General features: G+C 43.3%; 1 protein-coding gene across 1 annotated transcript in view; it reads right to left on the bottom strand.

Annotated features, from left to right (window-relative positions):
- APBB2 (amyloid beta precursor protein binding family B member 2) overlaps positions 1-25,060 on the bottom strand; it is a 285,381-nt gene that overhangs the window by 45,150 nt on the left and 215,171 nt on the right. The gene's annotated exons all lie outside the window — the stretch shown is intronic.

The raw sequence follows: 25,060 nt of genomic DNA, 5'->3' as shown, positions 1-25,060 counted from the left end.
AATTAAAATTGTGCCTGTTGTCTCCAGTATTGCCAATCCTCAGCTTTCAAAAATCATGAATATGCCCCCCCCAAATCATAAAACTGGCTTAAAAATCATGAGATTTTTAAGAAGTAATACATTTTGGGTTCTTTTTATTTGCCTCTGGCTTCTAAGCCTTTACGATGCACCTGGTTCACTCTTTCAGGCATTTCTCCACAACTGTGAGGGCTATAAAAGCGAAGTTATTTAGCCTTTTAAACTAGAGTTCTTTGAGATGTGTGATCCTTATCTGAATTTCACAGTGGGTACACGTGCTCCATGTGCCTGTCTCGGAGAATTCTTGAAAGTAGGGTCAATTAGTTACAAAGGATAAGTAACTTCCCTTTCTTCTTTGAGTGCTGGTCCCTATGCATATTCCACTGTATGTGACTGACAAGCGGTGCTGTAAGAGGAGGAGAGTTTGAGAATGCAAATGATATGACTGTTTGGAGAACCTGTATCCCAAAGCATGAGTCAGTGGCAGAGGCTTAGACTAAGATATAATGTCTTGTGAATGCGTGGATGTAACTCCATGTTACTGCCTTGCAAATATCAAGCAGGGGTACCTTGTGAAGTGATGCTACAAAGTTTGCCTGTGCTTTTGTAGAGTGAGCCCTTATTCCATGTCGGGGAGGCGGATGTGCCAACTGATGAAGTAGTATACAAACAGAAATCTACTTAAAAGGTTCTCTGGGAGGAAATAGCGTGTTCTCAGACTCATTCCACTACAGCAACAATCTAGGTGACTTTCTGATCGGTTTCATTCTCTGTGAGTAAAATGCCAAAGCTCTTCTCATCTCAAGGAAATGAAGACTTCTCTTTCCATTCAAAGCTTGGGGCTTCAGAAATTACACGGATAAGTGAACAGATTGATTAGTGTGAAATTCTGAAACTACTTTGGAGGTGAATTTTGGGTACAGTTGTAGAGAAACTTTGTTGTTATGGACTACTGTGTATGGGCAGGGGCGTGTCTGCCATTAGCATCCCAAGTTTTACCCTTCTAGCTGAGGTGATGGCAATTAGGAAGGTTATCTTCACTGGCAGATAAGACATTGAACATGTAGAGAGGGGTTCAAAGGGTGAATTAGTCAGTGCAGAAAGTTAAGAGGCTTTCTTTGTTACTGGTGGGAAGATTCTGATTAAACTTTTTAGGAACCTAGACATTACTGGGTGAGTAAAGACAGAATATCCCTCTGTTGGTGGGTGATGCACTGATTTCCACCAAGTGAACCTGTAGGGAGTTAAGGGAAAGACCTATGGTCTTGCTGAGCCCATACAGAGAAACATTTCCACTTGACTAAAGAACTTTTTTGGTGAAGTCTTTTCTGCTATTATTAAGAACACTTTGCACAGCTTCAGAGAAGGAACATTCTAGGTTCAACACCCATCCAAATACCAAAGCTTCGAGATGAAAAGCACCTGAGTTGGGGTGTCTGACCGTACCATCCTCATGCATCTAGAGATCCAGAAAGGGCAGAATGCTGATGAGTGGGCAAGTTGACATTTGTAGGTGATCTGGGAACCAGAACTGTCTGAGCCATTTGATTGTGATGAAGATGACTTGTGATCCACCCTGCTGAATTTTCCAAAGAGCCCGAAGTAGCAGCGAGATGGTAGGAAAGTCATGGTTCAAATGGTCTTTCCAAGGGAGTAGCAGATAATCACCTCTCAGGACAGGCCTTGAGCTCCCCAGGTGCAGTATATATTGCATTTCCTGTTTGTCTGGTAGGTGAACAGGTCCCAAGCAGAGGTTCCCCACTGAGTGAAGATGTTGTTCATCATTGAAACATGTAATGCCCACTCATGGTTAATGGTGAAGTGCCCACAGAGGATGTCAGCCTGTGAATTCTTGTCTACTGGAAGGTGCACTGCTGATAGGGTGATATACTTCCTAATACACCAATTCCATAAGTTGACTGCTTCTGTATACAAGGAGGATCTCATCTTGAGAATGGTCCTAAAGAGGAATGGGAAAGAGGGCTTTGAAGGAAGTGGAGACAAAAACTTGATGGTATAGCTAGAATGGATGATATCCAAAACCCACTTGTCTACTGTTATTGCCCTCCAGATGGGAAGAAAAAAAGTCCCAGGTGGCCACCGAAGCGGATTTGGGGATCAGGTGGGGATGGCATAAAAATTGGTTTGAAAACTCCCGAACATCTTGTCAAAAGTACCTCCTGGCCAGGGGAGCATGGGTTGATATGGGAGACGCCAGGTAACATGGTCTTTGTACCTTCTGTCTCTTACTGGGTAGTTCATAAGAGCATTGGTGGTAAAATGCTTGTGGCCAATGTACAGGGAGATCTCCCCAGCCTGAGTCCAACTGAGGCCTCATTGCTTTTTCCATGTGACGTTTCTTAAGCCAGAGTTCTTGCGCCTATGAGTCCAGATGGGAAAGGAGTGACAGATATTGCACTTAGCAGAGATATGAGCTTCTCAGAGGCAACAAAGGCAGTACTGGTGTTCGTCACTAACTGAGAAAGGGCAGGGACAAGAGGCAGTTTTTAAAACCTGGTGTCCCGGGCATAATCTAAGTCCCATTCCGGGGAGGTTAGGGAGTTCCATTACTAAATATAGTATAAAAACGACTAACACTAACTATGCTGAAGTAAAATAACTGTTTAAAACTTTGCATGCAGCATTATTGTAGCCATCTTCATTCCAGGATATTAGGGAGACAAGGCGGGTAAGGTAATGTCTTTTATTAGACCAACTTCTGTTGATAAAGGAGACAAGCTTTCAAGTTTACGTAGAGCTCTTCTTCCGTTTGTTTAAAACAGCTTGTTTAAAACTCTTAAATATTTACAGACTTGAAGACAAAAAGGAGCAGCTCTGGACACTGGGAGGATGCTGACTCAGGCCAGGAGGTGGTAAGAAGGAACTAGAGAGGCAGTGGGTCCACACCACCCCTTGCACCCTCGACACAGAACATGAGAAGAGCAAGGTCGAGTGTGCAGGCACAGACCAATGGACACTACTTGCAAGAATTCTCCAGTCTCAGACACATGGAAAGGATGTGTGCCCGCAGTACAATACAGATAGAGACCAGCACTTGATGAAGAATTTGCCTTTTTAATTTTTAAATGAAAGCTGATATTTTCACCCAGCCACCTCCCTTCAGGAGCTGGTGCTTTAAGAAAAGACACCAAATATTGCAAGAGTCACAACAAAAATCATGGAAGCTGGCAACGTTCAGTGTCTGCAACCAATGACTTTGTTACATACTCCTTCCTACTAGGCTGTTTGCCATCCTTAACTGTCATGAACAAAAACTAGCAAAGCTGAAACATAGCAAGTCATACTGCCCTATCTCCATATTAAACTGAGACATTAGCATCGTAGCTGAAACACAGGTCCCAAGACTGAAGATGCATTGTAGCATGGGCAAAACTAAGGGGATCCATAACAAACAAGCCTGCAGCAGGTAACGGGTGACATTGTCTGCTGCATTCCAACCTCCTTGAGGAGCACAAAGCCCAAACCAGCCAAATCTGGCCAGCTGAGAAAGCTTCAAAACTGGGGGATCTTGAGAGCTGGCAGAGAGTCAGCGTACTCAATGCTGGTGAACAAGGTGCATTGGAATATATCAGAGGTGTGGAGAGAGAACACTTTGCTCTAGCTATCACCAGCTAGCATGTGGCATAGTCCGTCCTCTACCCCCTCCTGGTTGCTGTATTCTATGCTAGGGCTGTTGTTGGGGCTTAGCCAAACAAATAACCAGAAAGTGGAGACTTGGCACAGCAGAAAATCCGGGCAAGAGTCTGCACGCCGGACAATAATGGCTGTTCTAGCTGACTTGTGAGTTGCGTTATCATTGGATAAGAACGCATCATTTGACTAGGAACAGTAAATCAACTTCTCTGCAGAACTCAGAAAACTTGGAATAGGGCCACGTTTCCAAAAATGGGTCAGTAATATATTCCTATCCGACAGTTAAAGATTTAATAAATGCCTGCAAATCAAAAGGATTTACTCCAGAAAGGAAGTTTGAAATATCATGTCACCCATAACTTTGCTCCTGGCAATGGAGTCTTTGGTTCAAACAAACAAATAAAGGGTAGCACTATCAACAGATAAGGCCCTAAAGGCAAACCTTCTGCACCCATGCAAAGAGTTCAGTAAAATCTTAAAGTTTCATACATATTTTGACAAAAATAAAGCTAGATTATGTGGACAAGGGACCTGGAAAAGTGCTGTAGTTTTATCTGTTTGAATGTTAGCTAAGTGGAATTTATGTCTTTGTGTTGCAGAGGATTCAGAGTTTCTTAGTAGATGGACAGAGAGTTATTCTATAAAAATTATATTGCAACACAGTGTCATGTTACAGTTGAGCTGTGGGCCCAGACTTGCAGGTCTACTCTATGTCTAAGACAAAACACTTTCAATATGTATTGCAACCACCTCACTAATGGAATTTAAGGACCATTTCCACTCTAAAGAGATCCACAACACTACTTTAAAATTATCAAGATGCTCTGGTCCCAGGAAACAATGACTATCTTCTTTTAAACACAAAGGTGATCTAGAGAGCAATTATTTACTCTTCTAGTAAAAAAAGACAAAAATCTACAAAAACGAGTATTTTCCCTACCTAAACCATTTATTTCACAGTTCTAGGTACCGTCTATCTGCTTCTCAGATGAGTTTTTCATAAGTATGCTTGCAGGAATTTGTTTAGCTTCTTAAGACGTGGCATAAAAGAACAGGTAAGAACTAAATCTCAATAAAAGGAGAAAGATAGCTAGTGTGGCTCTGCAGTGCAAAAATCAACTCTGTACAATTTAGCAAATTGAATTAGCCTGGTCTCAAAGACCTTTGAAAAATACTGATCCCAGAGTTATCTTCAGGGAGATACTTCCTAGATAAACATTTACCACTGTCCCAGACACGGCTATTATTCAATAACAAATGTTCGACACCAGAAGTGCCCACTTTAACAAGCTGTATCTGTCATAGGGCAGCCCGGCTTGGCATGCCCTCCTATTACAGGCTGCAGTATGACAGGCACACAGTCCTGCCTGGACTTTTCCTCTCAGGTGATCCAATAACTTAACTTCAGGCTTTCTTGTCACAATGCTACCTATCCTTAGGGCTGGTTTATTACAACAACATAGTCCAAATAATTCATAACAAAAGTCCCAAAAGTATGGTCCATTTCTCATCCCAGTGTAGTCATTAAAACTCAAGACATCTTGTACCTTGATGCCCCACATACTGGTGCCTTCAACCAAGCCCAGACTCTGATGGTCCTCTCCTGTCCTTATACCAGGACAGCCACCCCAGCCCTTCCCAGCAGGAATCTCCACAGTTTCTGTGCTGGGAACATTCTTGCTGGGGGGCATCCCTCTCCCCGGGCCTCTCATATTTCACTGGGTCCAGCTTTTTGGTCCTGGAGATGTCAGTGGGTAAACTCCTCTGCTGCTCCCTTGCCCTCAGCCCTCTCTGGCCCTGGCTCTCAGATGCCAGTCAGCAAACCCCTCTTGTTGTTCTCCTGCCTTCTCCCAGGAACCACCTTCTATTTCCTTCTGGGACTCCCAGTCTCCTGATCTCTGGCAGCTCTCATCTGCCCTTCCTGACTGAACCAGTTTGCTCTGACTCAGTGGGACTCCCTCTCACTGAGTCTCTCTCTGATCCTTTACAGCCCTTTGTGCTGGCCTGCCCTCTCAATTGGCTAAATAGGAACACCTACTCTTGCACAAGAGTTGGACCTACTGGGACCAACCATCCTGTGACATACCCCTTGCTAAAGAACAAAACAAAACAAAACAAAACAAAACAAAACAAAACAACCCCCCGCAAAACCCTGCCTCTCACAAGACCCCTCCTGGGCCACTCTCACCCCAAAACCAAAAACCCATCCCTCACAAACATATTGCATAAAACATTCCTTATAATACTCCAGGGCCCGACCCAAACTTTCCCATATCAATCCAATAAAACAAATATTCCCCATAAACACTGCACGAAAGACATTCCTTGTAAATTTATGCACATCGCAGAAAGGTTCCCCAAATTTCCTCACAGTTCCTAAAACCAGTCCTAGATTGAGCAAGTCTCTTACTCGGTTCTCCTTGGTCTTCTGTGGTGTGGCCAGCCACAACTCCCTGGCCTCTGCTGCGCTGTATTCCTCTTGCCAGAGGCTAGTCAAATGCCCACATTTTCCACTCTAATGTCATATGGCAGCCCTGTCTGGAGCACCCTCCTGCTGTAAACCACGGCATGATAGTCACACCTGTCTCAGTTTCCCTCCTTCAGAGTCCCCAAAAATAGTCCAATAGTCTTTCTGAGTGCAGTCTTTGTGGGGTTAATTTATTACAAATGAAAGCCCTGTGCACACAAGTCCCAACATCACAATCCAGACAATACACCAAATGCAGATCTGGCATCCCTCCCCACACCACTCTCCAGCATAGCTTCTCTTTCCCTCTGTCTCCAGCTCTCTGGTTCCAAGAAGCAGCAGGCATCTCCCACTGCAGTTCTCAGCCTTCAGCCCTCTCCAGTCTTCTCTGGCCTTGGTTCTCTCTGGCTCAGGAAGAACAGCTGGCTAGCCCTTCCACTGGATTGCTAACCCTCATCCTTTTTCAGCCTCCCAGCACTGGGTCTGGCTCTTGAAAGTTAGTAGGCTAATCCCTCCACAGGCTCCTATGTCTCAGCCCTTTTCAGCCTCCTGGCACTGGCTCTTCAGTTCAGGAAGGTCAGCCGGCTATCCCCTCCCATGGATTTCCTGATACTTCTCCTTTCTTCCAGGGAGGGCCTACAGTGAGCCTTCTACTCTCTGTAGTTTTCCCCAGAGACCTCCTCCAGTCTCCTGACTTTTCCTGATTGACTCTCACCAAGGCTTCCTCTCCCTCAAATTCTGCAGCCCCTGAAAACCCTCCTAATTGGCCAAACTGAGAGCACCTGTTCTGGCACAGGGGAGCTGGATTTACTGGGGCTGGGCACCCGATGACAATGTCTTAATGCATTTCCATAGTGTCCCAACTGCATCAAATTGAAGGCATATGAGTCTCATGGTCATAGGTGATTGCTTGCAAAGGAAAAATTCACCTACATCAAACATGACAAGCACACAGTTCTTATTACATGGTCTCCTTTCAACAAATAGGCTAGGCCGAAATGCTGAAGCCAACCACCGCTTCCAGATCCACAAACCTTTAACTCCTTCTAGCTTCTCTAGGACTCATAGCAAGCTATTTAATACACTACCTTTATTTCTTCCTCCTATAATGCCCTGAAGCTATTAAGAAACAATGCCATGTGAAGAACATACTAAATATCTAGGATTCAAACACTACTCTGACATTGGTAGGTATTATCTATGTTTCTGAGCCTACATCGATGAACTATGGGCCTAATCCAACTCCCACTGAAGTCACTGGGAATCTTTCTTCTGAATTCATGGGAGTTCAGTCATACCGTATATTTGTGTATCTAGTCAGCTTTGAATTTAATAAAAATGGTCTTTTTTTATAACTCAAGTTTCACTCCTGTTAAGTAAAGATAATAATTAATGAAATACTTTCCAGGAATTTCTGAGTTTCTATGTTAATGTATCACTCATATTATTAAATGAATGTATACTTATGGAATTTAATTCAGATGAATGAAATGGATGTGATTTCAACAGACAATACTATATGAGATATAATACAGACAGATTTTTCAACTTCCTTCTTGCAGAAATACTGAAATTGCTTGTGTGACAAATTAAGCTATTTTTTTTTTTTTACTGTTTTTGGTTTTGTATTAACAAAATTCTTAATACATTTGAATTTTCATGCTGAGAAATTAAAACTAGTATGCTCATATTAGTGTTTAAGTATACATACATGTATTTGCACTCATCAAAGAGACTTCAGTGTGGGATTTACCTCCCTGCCAGAGGGCAAATAAATACCACCAAGGAACAAAGGCCCTTTTCCCTGGTGGAGCTGACATTGGGAAACATGCCAACACATTATCCTCAGGATTATAAGCCTGAAATTAGAAAATGTAAATATTTTCTAAAAATACAGAAGTGGAGAGTACAGCATGCACTAACCATCATTTGCATACAAATTCACTGCATAAATATTTGAAACGTGACCAGCTGGTAACAGATGTGAAAAGGAATTCCGAGGCATATATGAGATTTAAATAATTGAACTGATTAGTTGATAATAAGAGCATCCTCCTGCATTTAGGGTGAGATTCTGCTCTCTTACACCCGTGCAGCCCAATGCAGCTAATGACATTGCCCAGGAGGCAAGAGAGGGCAGAAATTGACTCATACTGTGTAATACCTTTTGTCCAAAGGATCTAAGGTGGTTTACAAATTCCTAGGTATGTGAGCTGGGTCCACTGATTTCAATGGGACTACTCACAGGCAGGGGTGAAAGTGGGCCAGTAAAAAGTAACTGCCGGTACCGGCCCGTTCGCAGCACCGCCGCAGCAAAGAGCCCTGCTTAAAGCGCTGGTTTAACATCTTGCCCCGACAGGTGGGGGCAAAATGGGCAGCTGCTCCAGGGTCGGTGATTTAAAGGGCCTGGGGCTCCCAGCCACTGCCGCTACCGCAACAGCGGCCGGAGCCCCGGATGGCGTGGGCCAGGCAGCGCAGATGGGCTGGCTGGGGAGGCAGACCCCCGCCTCAGCCCTGCCCCTTTCACCCAATGCCCTGCCCCTTCCAGTGGCCCAGATCCGGGCCCCTGTACCGGTAGGTGTATAATGTTACTTTCACCCCTGCTCACAGTTATAAACTTAAGCATGTTTGCACTGTTTGCACAATTGGGGCATATATCATGGTGGATTGCTTAAATCACCAAGTGGAAAGCCTCAATTTAAATCACTGATTTCATTCAACTTTTCCATTTTTACTTCAGTTATTTTCTAAAGAAAGCTGCATTCTCATTGGTTGATATAATTATTAACACACGTTGATTTACAACTAAATAGAGCCTTTACACTAGATTTGGTACATCTTTTTGCTACCGAGGTGCACTATAACTATATACATTTATTTAAGCAATTATATAGCATAATATTTTCAGATTCTATTAATTGTACATTTTTAATATGTTAGAAAATGGTGAATGATATAATACTTATTAACTAGATAAACTTTTTGCTCATATTTGTGTCAAGCTGCATTAGGATGGTAACTGGAATTTCATTAAACACACAAAACAATATATACAATTTATTTTAATTAAACAAAACAAGCCCTTAATACAGCAGGACATATTGTGCCATATTCATAAAGCTCGATCTCAAAAGTTAGATATTTTTCCTGATTCTTTATTTATATAGAAAAGCAGTCTTTAACTCAAAGATTTTGATAGATGCTCATGGATTCAGCATATTTATTTTTTATTTAAATGTTTTGAGAGATTATAATAAATTTACCCCTCAACATCTTTTGATTAAACTCAGATTTCATTTTAAACGGGTTTATTTTTTAAAAGGAAAAAATAATTTAAATAAAAAAAACAAAGTAAATAAAGTCAGATGCTTTTTTTTTTTTTTTTTTTAATGGATTTTAGTCCACCATGGCATAACTATAGAACACTTCATCTACCACTGAAATGTATCCAGTGTTGCTGGATAGTAACACTACTCAACAGTTTAGGACTAGAGGTAAAACGGCAAAGAGAATTTAGGGAGGCAGAATATTTACTGGCTGCTTTTCCAGGAATACTACAAAAGCATTTTAGTTCATGGTGCTCTGCTGGCTACTTGGAATGATTACTTGTTCAGAAATGACTTGAATGGAATCAGAATGGGTATCCTTCTGAAGTCAGTATTTCCCAGTACTTAGCATGTAATGATACCTGAAACACTGTAGTCCTTTGCTTACAACAGGCAATAACTATGAAATGTATGTGATTTCTATTACAAATTTTGACTTTTTAATGGAAACCACTGCAGGACAACCAACTGTTTCTGCTATCACCTGTACAAAGATACTGGAATCATGATTATGGTGTGTCTTTGATAATGTGACAGCTCCACACACTATGGTGCCTACAAATTTCTTGGCATGGTGCTTCTTAAAATATTACTCTCTCTTTTAAGTGGCCTACCCCTTAAGTTACATATTTATATAAATCTCACTCTCCATATCTCAAGTTTTTTTTAACCATTGCCCACCTCAGTAGTGTCTGAATGTCTTCCATGTAAAATAGACTGGCAGGACTGAAGTCCTCAGTAACGGATACTGGCTGTGACCCAGAATGAAATCCTCTGAGCAAACACTGGGAGACCTTTCATCCTGTCTGGCACCACAATGAACAACTGCGTTGACTTGCGAAATGGCTTAGTCTTGTCGAGCTACAAGTCAAATGCCCTCCTGATGTCCAAGGCGTGCAATTTGCGCTCCTCTTCTGATTTAAGAGGCTTTGGAAAGAAGACCGGTAAGTATATGTCTTGCCTGGTATGAAACTGTGAAACTACCTTGGGCAGGAATGCTGGGTACGGCCGCAGCTAGACCTTGTCCTTGTAGAACATGGTATAGGGCGGCTCTGAAATAACTGCCCTGATCTCAGAGATCCTATGGGCAGACGTTATGCGACCAGGAAAAAAACTTTCCAGGAGGAGGAGGAGAGGGAGCAGGAAGCTATAGACTCGAAGGGAGGACCCATAAGCCATGACAACACAAGGTTCAGGTACCAGGGAGGGACAGGATCCCTGACATGCGGGTAGAGCTCCAGACCTTTCAAAAACCAGACCGTCATGTTGTGAGTAAAGACTGACCTGCCCTGGAGTGGAGGGTGGAAGGTCAAAATAGCAGCCAAGTGGACTTTGATTGGATAGCCCTTGGAGCTTGAGATGTAGAAGATAGTCCAGGATAACCGACAATGAAGCACGTGAACCTCTTCCACTTGGCGAAGTAGGTTGCTCTGGTGGAGGGCTTTCTGCTACCCAACAAGACTTGTTGGATCCAGGCCGAGCATTCCCATTCTTCTGCATTTAGTCATTCAGAAGCCACGATGTCAAGTGCAGTGCCGCCAGGACCGCATGCAGAAGATTGCCATGGTTCTGGGACAGCAGGTCCGGGCAGAGGAAGCAGCAGCGGGGCAGCTACCAAAAGGTCTGTCACCGTGCCAAACCAGTGCTGCCAAGGGCACACAGGGGCTACCAGGATTACCTTTGCCTTGTCCTGTTTGATCTACATAAATATCTTGTGGATTAGCAGCACTGGCAGGAAGGCGTACATCAGAGCCACCGACCATGGGAGCAGAAAGGTGTCCAACAGGGAGCCCCAGTCCAATCCACGGAATGAGCAGAACATATGGTATTTCCTGTTCTGACGGAATGTGAAAAGGTCCACCTGGGGAGTCCCCCCACCTCCGAACATCACACTGACCACCTCTGGGTGGAGCGACTACTTGCGGCGAGATGAGACGGTCCTGCTGAGGCAATCTGCTACCACGTTCCTGGCCCCGGGAAGATGCGCAGCTACCAGATGGACAGCACGCTACACACACAAGTCCCAAAAGCGGAGAGTTTCTTGGCAAAGGGCTGACAACCTGGCTCCAGCCTGCCTGTTGATATAATACATTGCAGCGATATTGTCTGTCAGGACCTTCACCACCTTACCCTCCCTATGGGGCAGGAAAACCTGGCAGGCCAAGCGAACCGCATTGAGCTCCGACGTTTCTGTGGAGGGACAGATCATCTTGCAACCAGCGGCCTTGTGTGCTGAGCTCGCCCAGCCCAGGTCTGAGGCATTGGAAACCAGGGTCAGCGACGGGGATGGGGCCGCAAAGGGAACTCCCTCCAACACCTAATGGGGCTCAACCACCACTCCAGGGATCATCAGATGTGAACTGGCACTCAGATTACTTGGTCTAGATTGTGACTGGTGGAAATGAACCAGACCAAGGCTCCTCTGCACCTGTTCCAGAGATCTGCCCTTGATGAGCCAATCATCGACGTAGGGGTAGACCTGAACCCCTCGATGCGTGAGGTATGTGGCCACTGGTACCATACATTTTGTGAATACCCTCGGGGCAGAAGAGAGACCAAAGGGCAGAACCATTTACTGGAAATGGCACCCGCCCACCACAAAATGGAGGAATCCTCTGTGACCTTGGAAGATGGAGATATGGAAATAAGCATCCTTCGGATCGAGGGTGGCGTATCAGTTTCCCAGATCCAGGGAGTGGATGATGGAAGCCAGGGAGACCATGAGGAACTCCAACTTTTTGAGAGAACTGTTGAGGCACTGCAGGTCCAGAATGCATCTTAGACCCCCTTTTGCTTTCAGGATTAGGAAATAACGGGAGTAGAAGTCTTTTCCCCTCATGTCCCAAGGGACCTCCTCCACTGCCCCCAGCTGCATGAGGTATCGACCTCTTGAATGAGGAGTTGCTTGTGAGAAGGGTCCCTGAAGAGGGATGGGGAAAGGTGGCCAAAAGTTGCAGGGTGTAGCCCCAAGATACAATCTCTAGCACCCAATGGTCTGACGTGACCCATGATCAGGGCAAACAGTAGGGATGAAGATGGTTGAGGAAAAGACAAGCTGGATCTGGGGAGCTGACTGGGGCATCGCTCTCGAGCACACCCTCAAAACAAGCGCTTCTAGCCCACGTGAGGCTTCGATGGGCCGAGTTGCGCAGGAGGAGGAAGGGCGGCGATGACTAAAACTCGTGTCTCTATCCCTTCTCTTTTCAGTCCCCTGTCGATACTGCCAAGGGCTTTGTGGCAGGGGCAGCTGGAAGTGCTTCCTCACTGATTGCATACGCAGACACAGGGAGTGAAGGGTGGCCGAGTGTCTTTCAGTCTGTGCAGCCTCTGCATCAGTCTGCTCTGCGAAGAGCCCATTCCCATCAAAGAGAAGATCCTGGGTCGAGGTCTGCATTTCCTGGGACAGGCCAGCGGTCTGAAGCCAGGAGATGCACCTCATGACCACCACTAACGCGACCACCCTAGCTGCTGAATCAGCTGCGTCCCACGCAATTGGAGGGAGCACCTTGCAGACGTCATACCCTCCTCCTAGAGCCCTGAATTCCTGGGCCAAGTCCTGGGGCTGGGAGTCCTTGAACTTACAGAGGGAGTCTCATAAGTTGAAGTTGTACCTCCCCAAGAGAGCCTAGTGGTTAACCACCTGGTACTGAAGGCTGACCATTGAATAAATCTTTCTTCCAAAAAGGTCCAGCCTCTTAGCCTCCTTATTTTTGGAAGTCGAACTGGTTTGCCTGTCTGTCCTTCTCGTTGGCTGCCAAGATGACCTGTGAGGCCGAAGAAGGGTGGGTATACAAATATTCAAAATCCTTGGCTGGGATGAAATACTTTTTCTCGGCCCTCTTGGAGGTGGGAGGCATGGAAGAAGGAGATTGCCAAAGGGCTTTTGCTATTTTTATGACCCCATCCGGCAGCGCAACATGGGCAGGGGTAGAGGCCGAGCGCATATTAAACAGGGTGTCCGCCTGTTAGGCCATTGCCTACATTTCCAAGCCCAAGTTTGTACCCACCCTACAAAGCAGGGCCTGATGTTTTTTAAAATAATCTGGCAGGCTGGCACGAGAAGGTCTTGCCACTGCCTCATCCGGGGACGATGGGGGAGGAGGATTTTGGGGTGGGCGCTCGCTCCTCTACTCCACCCTCTGAGTGCACCTCCGTGTACTGAGCTCGGTGCCGCCGGTTACTGCTCTGAGGCCGCAGCCGAGGAATAGACTGACGGAGGCATTGGAATCACAGGCATGCCCCGCACGCTACAGTAGGGCCATCGCGCTGGCCACTGGCCTTGCTGCCACGACAGCATCGCAGAGGTTGATGCAGCTTCAGCTGCCCAATCGCACCAGTACTGTCGAGGTGAAGGGCTGAGCTCCCTTTCCGTACCAGATGAATCACCTTCCTGTGACCACAGAGGGGCTGTCGAAGCTTGCGTCTGGTGGCTAACTGGAGATGCGGGAGACCAACGCCTCGAGTAGGAGGACTGGTGATGGGGCTGAGGGATTGGTACCCCGATGGAGACTGCTCCCACCATCTGGGAGATGGGGATCTGTGCTGAGAAGACAGACGGCGGGAGGGTGTTCGGTGCTGGCGATACGGTGACAGGTGCCTTCCTGAAGGCGACCCATGTCGAGAGGGTGGAGACTGTGAGTGTGATGCCAGCGATACACGGTGTCCCACAGAAGACAGTGACCTGGGGCCTGGAGACGGAGAGTGCTGTCTCATCTCCAGAGATGGGAGTCATTTGTCCGCCCCCTGGGGGGTCTTTACGGCTGGCTTGCCCTCGCTGGGAGCCTTTGCCGTGACCCGCGACACACGTGGTGCCAGCGGTGCTGGTAGAGCCCTCTGTTCTCTGGGTGCTAGCAGAGCCTGGAAGATGCGACACTTGTCCTTGCCATGTGATTCCCCCACGCACTTGAGGAGGCTGCTATGGGGGTCATTAACAGGCATAGGCCTGTTGCAGTCAGAGCAAGGCTTAAAACCCGGAGATCAGGGCTTGCCCCACCTGGGGCAAAGTCCCTGCTGGGACTCTATCTCTAACTACACTACTTAACAACTACTTACTAACTATGGTAAACAAACTATTTACAAGGCCTTAACGCCCGAAGACTGAAGTAGAAGAACTGCTAACTCTTGCAAGGCAAGGGAAAGGTGCTCTGACTAACCATCACGCCATGGGTAGTAAGAAGGAACTGAGAGGGCTGGCAGCACCTAATATACCGATGCATGAGTGCGGCACTCAAAAGGGCGCCACTGCCAACCCTACAGATACCGCAAAGGCAAAAATCTCTGACAGCCGCACACTTGGGAGTGCGCACACCTAGAATGGAATCGACATGAGCAAGCACTCGAAGTAGAAGTGAAAAGTAGATATGTTACCTCCGTATTTGCAGTACTTCCTACTACTTACTATAGGGAATACCTAGAGAACACTGAGAATAGCTCTATTTGAAGTGATTGTTAAGTTTTTAAGGACAGCCACTGTATCATTGGTACAGAACTTAACCATCTTGTTATACTGCATAGTTTTTTTTTAAACTTCAGTGTAGTGACAACCCTACAACCACCTCCCCATTTCTTCACCCACTCTAATACCTTGTGACCCATCTAGATTCTCCACTGTCTACCTATCCCTCCTTTTGAAGTGCTCTGTTCCATTTTTCTTTCCAAAACTCATTCTTTTTCTCCTTCCCCACTCTCATCCCACTTCTCTCCCACCATTAGATCCTCCTTAACATTGCTAAAAACAACGTTACCTTATTCTGCAGCTACAGTACTTGTAAGGATGTTGTTTGTGTGTGTAAGCCGAGTCCTTGTTACATACATCTATGGTTCCATAGGCTAGGATTTTCCCTAGACATGCACTTCATCCTGGGACATCAGTCAGAAGGGAAATCCCTGATCCACAGAGACTGAGATAGAGCAACACACCAGGCTCACATGTAAAGATGTGGGGGTGGGTAAGTATACATTTTAATGCATCTAACATACTCACATTTTCTTTTGGTGGTGGCATCAAGCAGAAAGGACTGAAGGATTGTCTACACCACAAAGTTGCACCACTAAAACTTAAGATGTGAATTTAAACCAATATAGTTAAGCCAGTGCAAAAGGCTGTGTGGACACTTCCATTCTGGTATAAGGATGGCTTATTTTGGTTAGCTTACGTCATTAAGGAACCAGTTTAACTAAACTAAAATAAGCTACTCAAACCAGAATAAGAACATACACACACCCTTTTGCAACAGTTTAATTAAATTGGTTTAAAAACTGATTCAGGTTACACCAACGCAGCTTTCTCATGTAGACAATTCCTCAGAAATGACGTTATTAACAAGAGTGGGGAAGTGCTATGGAAGTACCCAGATATGCAGCTGGGTTGAGGAAAAGGAGAAGAGAGAAGATGCCTTAACCAAACCAGTTGCACTCCCATTGAGAATGTGGCTCAGAAAAGCCAGGAAGGTCCCCTTCCTTCAAAACAATCTCTACCCTATGCCCTATTAACATGATGCCTGTTTTGTCTTTATTCCGAGGTTACAAGGGCCTAGGGGATTGAGTAATACTGATTAATGGTGTCTCAAGTTTGGAAGATTCAAGCTATAATTATGGTATTATCTTTTCAAAAGAGCCAGGTGCACAAACCCTGCTCAAATCTACTTCATTTTCAACCCTTCTTGGCTAAGTAATTTAATTCAAAATACTAAGTTTATAATTCATAATCTAATATCGCTTGATTAGCTTCCATCTCTCCTGGTATTTAAAGCCCTTTATGGGATTAGCCCTAGCAACCTGAGAGATCATGACACCAGAGATATAGATAAAGTTTTATAGTGTTTCAACCAGTATTTTAAAGGGATGCTGATAAACTTGAGAGGCACCAAGATATTCTTACCTGAAAAATATATAAAGCACTGTAAAATGGCATTGTAAACCATCTCAGTCTCCAAAGATTTACACTCTATTGTTTGTACCTGGAGTATTTTCTAGCAAGGGGGAACGAAGCATAGCAATAGTAGTGGGAGACCCAAACTCCACAATGCTCATGTAGGCTGATAGGTGTCTCTTTTCTTGAGTTAAGGCCACATACCTATTGCAAAATATCTCATGTTGAGTTGGGCAGTGAAGAGAATGGGAGGCTCTCCATGGTGGTCCAAACCAAGTAGTGTCCATCAGGCAGTCTCTATCTGGGAATATGGTTACTCCATCTACTGAACTCCTGCAGCTTCCAGCCATATCAGTGTGGAAGCTCCCCTGAGACTTTTTTCTTCTTCCAGTGTAGTTTCTTCTCCCCAGGTACCTTTCAAGAGTATCTTAACCCTCTTTAGCTTGACAGTGCACTCAAATCTAAAAATAAAATATTTAATAGGGCTGTCAAACGATTAAAAAAATAATCGTGATTAATCGCGCTATTAATCACGCGAATACTATTTATTTTTACTAGTCCACTCAGTCCTACTTCTTGGTCAGCCAATCACTCAGACAAACAAGGTTGGTTACAATTTGCAGGAGATAATGATGCCTGCTTCTTGTTTACAATATCACCTGAAAGTGAGAACAGGCATTTGCATGGCACTGTTGTAGCTGGCATGGCAAGATATTTACGTGCCAGATGCGCTAAAGAATCGTATGTTCCTTCATGCTTCAACCACCATTGCAGAGCACATGCTTCCATGCTGATGATGGGTTCCGCTTGATAACGATCCAATCAGTGCAGACCGACACATGTTCATTTTCATCTTCATCATCTGAGTCAGATGCTACCAGCTTCAGCCCTTCTGGTTGATTTTCTTTTTTGCTGGTTTGGGTTCCGTAGTTTCTGCATCAGAGTGTTGCTCTTTTAAGACTTCCAAAAGCATGCTCCACACCTTGTCCTTCTCAGATTTTGGAAGGCACTTCAGATTCTTAAACCTTGGGTCGTGTGCTGTAGCTATTTTTAGAAATCTCACATCGGTATCTTCTTTGAGGTTTGTCAAATCTGCTGTGAAAGTGTTCTTAAAACGAACATCGGAACATCATCCGAGACTGCTATAACATGAAATATATGCAGAATGCGAGTAAAACAGAGCAGGAGACATACAATTCTCCCCCCAAGGAGTACAGTCACAAATTTAATTGACACGTTATTTTTTTAATGAGCAACATCACCATGGAAGCATGTCCTCTGGAATGGTGGTCAAAGCATGAAGGGGCATACAAATGTTTAACATATCTGGCATGTAAATACCTTGCAACACTGGCTACAAAAGTGCCATGTGAACACCTGTTCTCATTTTCAGGTGACACTGTAACTAAGAAGCAGGCAGCAGCATCTCCCGTCAACGTAAACAAACTTGTTTGTCTTAGTGACTGGCAGAATAAGAAGTAGGACTGAGTGGTCCTGTAGGCTCTAAAGTTTTACACTGTTTTGGTTTTGAGTGTAGTTATGTAACCAAAAAAAATCTGCATTTGTAAGTTACACTTTCACGATAAAAAGACTGCATTTCAGCACTTGTATGAGGTGAACTGAAAAATACTATTTCTTTTCTTTATCATTTTTATAGTGCATATATTTGTAATAAAAAATAATAATATGAAGTGAGCACTGTACACTTTGTATTCTGTTTTGTAATTGAAATCAATATTGAAAATGTAGAAAAACATCCAGAAATATTTAATAAATTTCAATTGGTATTCTATTGTTATGAGTGCGATTAATCACAATGAATTTTTTAAATCATGATTAAATTTTTTGAGTTAATCATGTGAGTTAACTTCGATTAATTGACAGCCCTAATATTTAATAAACTATAGTGCTGTCATTCGGGCCAAAATTTTCAAACTTGAGTGCCTAAAGTCAGACTCCTAAATCTGTATTGAAGCATTTGCTTTTCAAAGGTAGTGAACACCCACAAATCCCATTGAGGTTAATGGGCACTGCAGGTACTCAACACTTCAGAAATCAGGCATTGTTATTTAGTTGCCTAAATAGGGATATAGGGTTCTATTTTTAAGGCTCCCAGGTTTTGAAAATTTGGGCCACTGTGGTTTATTCCATCTCATCTATTTTTTTATTGTTCTAAATGTTTTTCCAGTTTTCCTACCTTTCCCCCAACCCTAGTAATTTCTTCCCCACCTGTTTCTCTCGGGCAGTGGTTCTCAATTTGTGGGCCGCATCCAAATACTACCTGTATGGCCCTGAGGACGTCACATGGACCACAGCTCTGTGCTGAGGTTGAGAACCACTGCTCTGGGCCGCAGGTTGAGACCCACTGCTCTAAGGCTATGTTTTGGCCACTTACATTTCATCAGTATTACTACCTACTGTTCTAATCTTAGCAAGTTATTTTGATTCAGAGTGTCTCCCTCTATTACCGCCTGCCTGTCTCTTTTCCCAACAGCATGTTTCTAAGCAGGCTAGATCTCATCATCTCTGTTTCCATGTACTTCGTTCTCATGTTTTTTCTCTGTCTAGCTCCTTTCCTTTCCTTTATACTTCCTAGTCTCTCATTACCAGCTATGTGCAACAAGAAACAACAACTCAGATGCTATATCTACACTTGCCATTTAAAGTGTAAAATATCCCTTTTTTGCACTAAAACCGTGGGAGCGTCTACACTTGTTAATGACTTTTTGCAGTGAAACTCAGAAGTTTCACCGCAAAAAGAAAACCACCTTCACGAGAGGCATACAGCTCTTACTGCTGTTCTTTTTGCACTGTTGTGAAAGTAAAGTCATGTTCTACCAGTGTAAACACCTTTTGGCCACCAAAGGATATCCCACAGTTCCAAAAGGGACCACTCTGGCCAGCATCTCCGCTGCTCTGACCGCCCCTCCCACTGTAAGCCCCAGGAAGTTTGAAACACCCTGTCCCTTTGCTTGTAGATGTGGCAGGGAAAGCAGCCAGACAGCAGGGGGTTTTGAAAAAAAATACCACAAAGGAAATAAGGAAGTAATGGGGCTGCTGGGACATGAAGCAGTGCAGCACGGGGCACTGAGCATGGACCCAGAATGCCTTCCGCTCACCCCCCCACCTCCCACAAGACCTAGCGAGAGAGCTGCACTGTGGGACAGCTGGCCTACAGCGCTGCTCTCATCCCGATGGAAGTGCTGGTAGTGTAAACGCTCTCTGACGCCTAAGGAATTGAGTGAGTACACAAACAAGCGCTTTACTTTCACCGGTTCCCTGACACCGGTGAAACTTACAGCGCAAAAACTCTGCAAGCGTAGACATACCCAGATGAAGAAAGCAACCAACGTTAAGAGAACAATCGTTGTGGAAAATGTAGGATATTTCACTATTGAGACATACCAATTGGCAAAACATCAGTAGGGCATGTGAGGGAGCATAATTCTATTACCTTCTATTTACTTACACAGTATTGCAGCTCCTATCACTGTAGAATCTGAATGACTCCCAAGCATTTAAAAACAAAACACCAACAATCATCACTCTCTCTTCATTCCTAGCTTGTCACAACAATAACTCAGTTAATTTACAGGCTTTTCTGTTTGTCTTGTGTGTGAATGATGAACTCATTGGCTGAAAGCTCAATTGAAGAAATTAGTTTTACATCTAGTTTGAGTGCAGTAAACCCTATGATTAATCTAATCTCTTGTGGGAGTCAGTTCTATGAACAGTTCCTGTGAAAGTTCTGCCTCCAGCATGCATGAACTTCTCCCTATTCGCTGACAGTGGCGTTCTTCAGGTGAAACACAGCTGTTGTATGAAGTCATGGTCACAGAGGGAGTTATGATCTCTCAAGGTTGCTAGGGCTAATCCCATAAATCCTTAAATACCAGGAGAGAGCCTTTGAACCTGACTCCCCAGTGAATGGGGAGCAACAAAGAGAGGAGAGAATCGGGGGAAATGTGTTATGGTAGGTAATGGCGACCTCTGTTACTAAGTGGCTGGGCTGCTGCCTTTTGTACCAGATAGAAATTTATGTTCATAAAGCACAGAAGATGAAGTGCAGCTGTGTGAGAACGTGAATCTTCATCCAGGTAGGAAATTCTCCTACTTGCCCAATTATTTCTCCTGCTAATCTCCATGTGCTGCCCCTTTACCATTCTACTAAACCAGAAATTGCCAGGAGTGGAAAGAGTGACAAAGCCTGATCGTGAATACGTACTGGTAACATAAAATCATGCCACTCACAAGTGAAAAAAGTCATATTTCACAGTTCTAGGAGGCTTACACTTTCACAGTTGTGATATCGAAGCTCCGAAACAGGGCACTTTTTAAAGTAAGGAAAAGTACCAGTCAAGGTTCACTGTTTTTAACCACTGACTGCAATATGTACAGTACATGAAGTGAAGTTAAACAAACAACTATGATTTGTGGGTTGACCTCATATATCACAATCCCACCCCCCAACAATGAGCTGTTCTTTACTGCCTTGAAACAAAACAAAATCGAAGTGACATTTAAGATTTTCCTTATTTTTTAATATTTCCTGCTGTGTTTCTCAATCATACTGCCAGGACAAAGGGAAATTTAATGGACGACTAAGAAAAATGGGTTTCACCCTGAAAATCATGCGTTTCTTTTATGTGTATGAAACAGAAAATAGGACAAGAGGAAGAACATATACACAATACTTTCTTTTTGCTCTCATAATTATCACAAAGTCATAGCACTCTAATGTGTGTATATAATCAAATACAGTAGCTCAGAGTCACAGCATAGTACGTATTAGTGTACACACACACACACACACACACACCCTTATAGGAACTCATTTGGTTAACCACTTTATAAAAGGCATAATAGCCTTTTTTAAGGTTAGATTAGTTCACCAAAAAGTCTTAGTGTCATGGCATGATTAACTGAAGGCCAGAAAATCACTTTTCAACATATAAAATAATCACACAGTTTAAGTCAGCAAAATGGTCAAGTAAATCCTGAAGCTTTTCCTTATCACAGAACTGTATTAAAAAGAAATTAACTCTAGAGGTCAAGTTAATAGCATTGAGTATGGACAGAATTATTAGAATCTCCCAGAAGACTCTTCTGCCTGAGGTGAGCTAGCAGACATATCCTCAGATTAAACTTTCATCAGCAGATCTCTGTATTTCATCAATCTTTCATTACTGCACATCTTAGAAAATCACCGGTCAGGTATCATTAGAAAACCTTTCATCTTTCCAATGCAAAATCCAACCAAATTACTAGAAGGAAAATACTGTTAAAAACGAGGACCTGGAGAGAGCAATGATGTTTAAATAGCTCAATATTAAAAAAGTTTGAGTTTCTGTATTGTTCTAAATTATCACTTCCTTTCACAACAAACAGCAGAGAATGTGTGTAGAATGGATGGCACTGCAAGATTTGGAAAGCAAGTCATTACTGTGTATTAATATATTATCAACATCCATGTGCAACAAGATTATATCAGAGCATTTCATGCTAGAAGTAATGATTTTACAGACTTCCTTAAAATTAATCCACACAGGACACACAAAAGAGACTATGCATTTGTGTGTCTCCTAATCTCTCTCGCTCTGTTTTCTCTGATGATTGCAGCTTCTCCCTCTACCTGTAAGCAAGGAGTGCTCTGACTTCACCCTGTTGAGGACCAAACGGACTACTTGCCAGGATGAGCTCACACCTGCACTTACCTTTATATACAAAAGAGCAGGGGAGTGACATCCAATTGAATACAGAGGTGTATATCCCAGGGTGCAGTATGTTCCAGTTATATCCAAGTGTCCTGCATTTAACTGTGACCCACACAATAGAGCACTTGACCTCTCTAATTTAGGAGTCCAGCCATAGCTCAAGTTCTCTCTTGTCACAAATGCCCCTTCTCTGGCTACTGGGGCTTGCTCAGCAAACCTTGCATTATTTATACTGTCCTTCAAAGAACTTTCACTGCATGGAGCCTCCAGAACCCCCAAATTGGCTAGTCATAGCTGTCATTTTACTCATGCTGCTCTGTTTTGAAATAATTACCTACTAATTAACAGCACATACTGTATGAGTTTATTTATAGGCAATGGCTGTATTGTTTGCTCTAGAACACTCTCTAATCCAGTAGGTGCATACAAATTTAAACAAACTTAATTGGAGAAAAATTTAGGTAAGCTCAAGGTCTAAACACCTGAAGGAAGAAGACTTTGTACAATATTTAAAATACATGTAGCCTCTTTACCAAAATTCATACAAGGAAAAGAAAAAAAACTGAAGGCTCTGAAAGAGAAACTACTTGTGATGAAAAAGCGTAGCTCATAGCACAGTAAATCTAAAAGGGACATTTTTGTACATGACAGCAAATGAGATATTATGGGCTATTTTTAGTTCCATGTTTATATATTAAAGCTTCAATAATTCTGTTTTCTCCTTGCTGTTATCAATAGCGACCAATCAGAAAAAGTAATTTATTGTGCAAACAACAAATACTTAATTATAATACAAAACAGCCAAGTTTCTCTTCCGATGTTAAGGAGAGAAAATTGGTTTGATCATCTCTGACATGGGTCTTCTGTATTGCTGATGTCACAAACAAAGTTACTTTTCAGCAAGATGGTAGCCATCTGCAGGAGGCAGCATAGACATTACTTTGCTTTAATATGAACTAAGATCTGTATTTCACAGCCCGCATTATCTATGGCAAATAAACAGTTCTTATCATGGGTAGATGAGAGCAATGAGGCTTTGTGCAGGAAACTGGGCAGGGCTGGAATTCAGCCCCTGGGCAGGACATGGTACTGCAACTGGCTGGGATTGCAGTTAGTGCCCCTATGTGGAGGGTTTTGTATCAGTGGATCTATAGCCTCTCCTCCAGGTCATCCCTGATGAGCCCATCTGCACTGACCTATTTGGATCAGATAGGGGGACCACCTGCTCTGCACTTGCATGCTCGCTTTTTCTCTCTCTCTCACCCATTAGGTGGCTTACATGCCTCTCCACCCCTGAAGAAATTTCATCCAGCAGCTCGTGAACTTTCTCAACACTGCAGTGAGCAAAATGGGTACAACAGTCTTAAATTATTCCAAATAACTAATTATAACTGCTAGGAGTAATAACGTCATTACATACATCACAAATGTTGGATATTTCTGTAACCTGTTAAATCTATGACTAGTGGGTCTAGTCTGGTGTATTGGAGTTTAACAATTTGTGAACAAATATCACAACAATACAATTTTATCATCCAGAGAATCTGAAATATTTGAAAACTAAGAGGTAACAGAAAAGCAAACTGTCTTCTCAAATTCTGTAAATAAATCATTTGGGTATACAGTAAAAGCCTTTCTCTGTCCTTCAGACATTTGTTATAATGTACTTTTCCTGTTCAACTGCACCATATCAAAATGTCCCCAAAGATGCTCCATTTTCTAACCAAAGAAAGCTTCTAGAAAATCTGACTTGAAGGGAAATGTGAAATGGGTTCATTTTCTCAAGCAAAGGAAGCACTTTAATGTTTTATTCATGACAAGTTAAAACCTCTTTGCTTCCCAGCATTTCCAATTGGATTTGTCCTTGTAAATCACTCAAAAATCTGAACCAAAGAAACTAAAAATGCAACAAAAAATACCCATCATTCAGAGGAATGAATGGCTCAGGGGAATGATATTCGGACACAGAAACATTCACTTCAAGGTCACTGGTTCAAATATGGACCAGGTCTGAGCTGACCAAAAGTCAAAACCATCCAACTGGCTATTTGGCAGCTTTATGTGAAATGAGCAAAGAGTTTCAGTCATTGAGTTCCTGCATCATAAAAGCCTGTGTACTACAGATGGCCTGGGCAAGGGTTCTAAAAGAGATGCCGTGGACGGTGGAGACTGACCTACTTAGTCATTCCCTTAAAGTGATCCCTTCAGGCAAAGCTTGAAGCATATTGACAAGGCAGATAAGCCTTGGCTTTCATTGCTGCCACCTTATTAATCAGAAGGCTTCAGTGTTCAGTGTTATCAACCTAGCACCTTTTGAAAGTATTAATTCATGTGAAAATCTTTCTAACTCAGGACTTTTCTTTTGCCAAGAAAGACTAACAGACATTTCACCAACCCTGAAAGCCAACATCCTGATGTGATGTGTATTAGAAATGTACAGGTCAAACAGCTTGCTTTACATCTGACAGGTGCAACAATACAATAGCCACCCAAAAAGCAGCTGAAGGGTTCACTAAGCTACCAGGCAAAACCACTCTGATACCCCTATTATAACTTATTACAGATACAATTTCTGCCATTCCTTTTGGGAGAGAGACTACAAGCCATTTTAATAGTTATATTCCTGCAACAATGCCACATCAAAAGGAAAGTATGAAGCAAAAGATAGCTAAGTCCCTGGTTCAGTGAAGCACTAAGTACTTGTTTAAGTCTATCCCATGTCAGGAAAGCACTTGAGCACATGCTTAACTTGACTTCAATGGGAACTAAGCACATGTTTAAGCGCATTCCTGAATCAAAGTCTTTAAAAACATCAGCGGGGGAAACCAAGTTCACTTTCTACTTTGATCAACTGTAATGTATGAGGAAGTGGAAATGGAACTATGTAAATACTTTCTTTACTATATACTGGTGAAATGTATACCTCGCAGGATAAATACGCTAAGGACTACATTTGAAAAATTATCCCTTGATTTTGGACATGCAAGCAAGTATTTCTGCCTCTAATTCA

This window comes from Eretmochelys imbricata, chromosome 4 (assembly GCF_965152235.1).
Source record: "Eretmochelys imbricata isolate rEreImb1 chromosome 4, rEreImb1.hap1, whole genome shotgun sequence".
Classification (NCBI taxonomy): Eukaryota; Metazoa; Chordata; order Testudines; family Cheloniidae; genus Eretmochelys; species Eretmochelys imbricata.
Note: the sequence above shows the minus strand (reverse complement) of the source record. Positions and strands in the feature narration are given on the sequence as shown.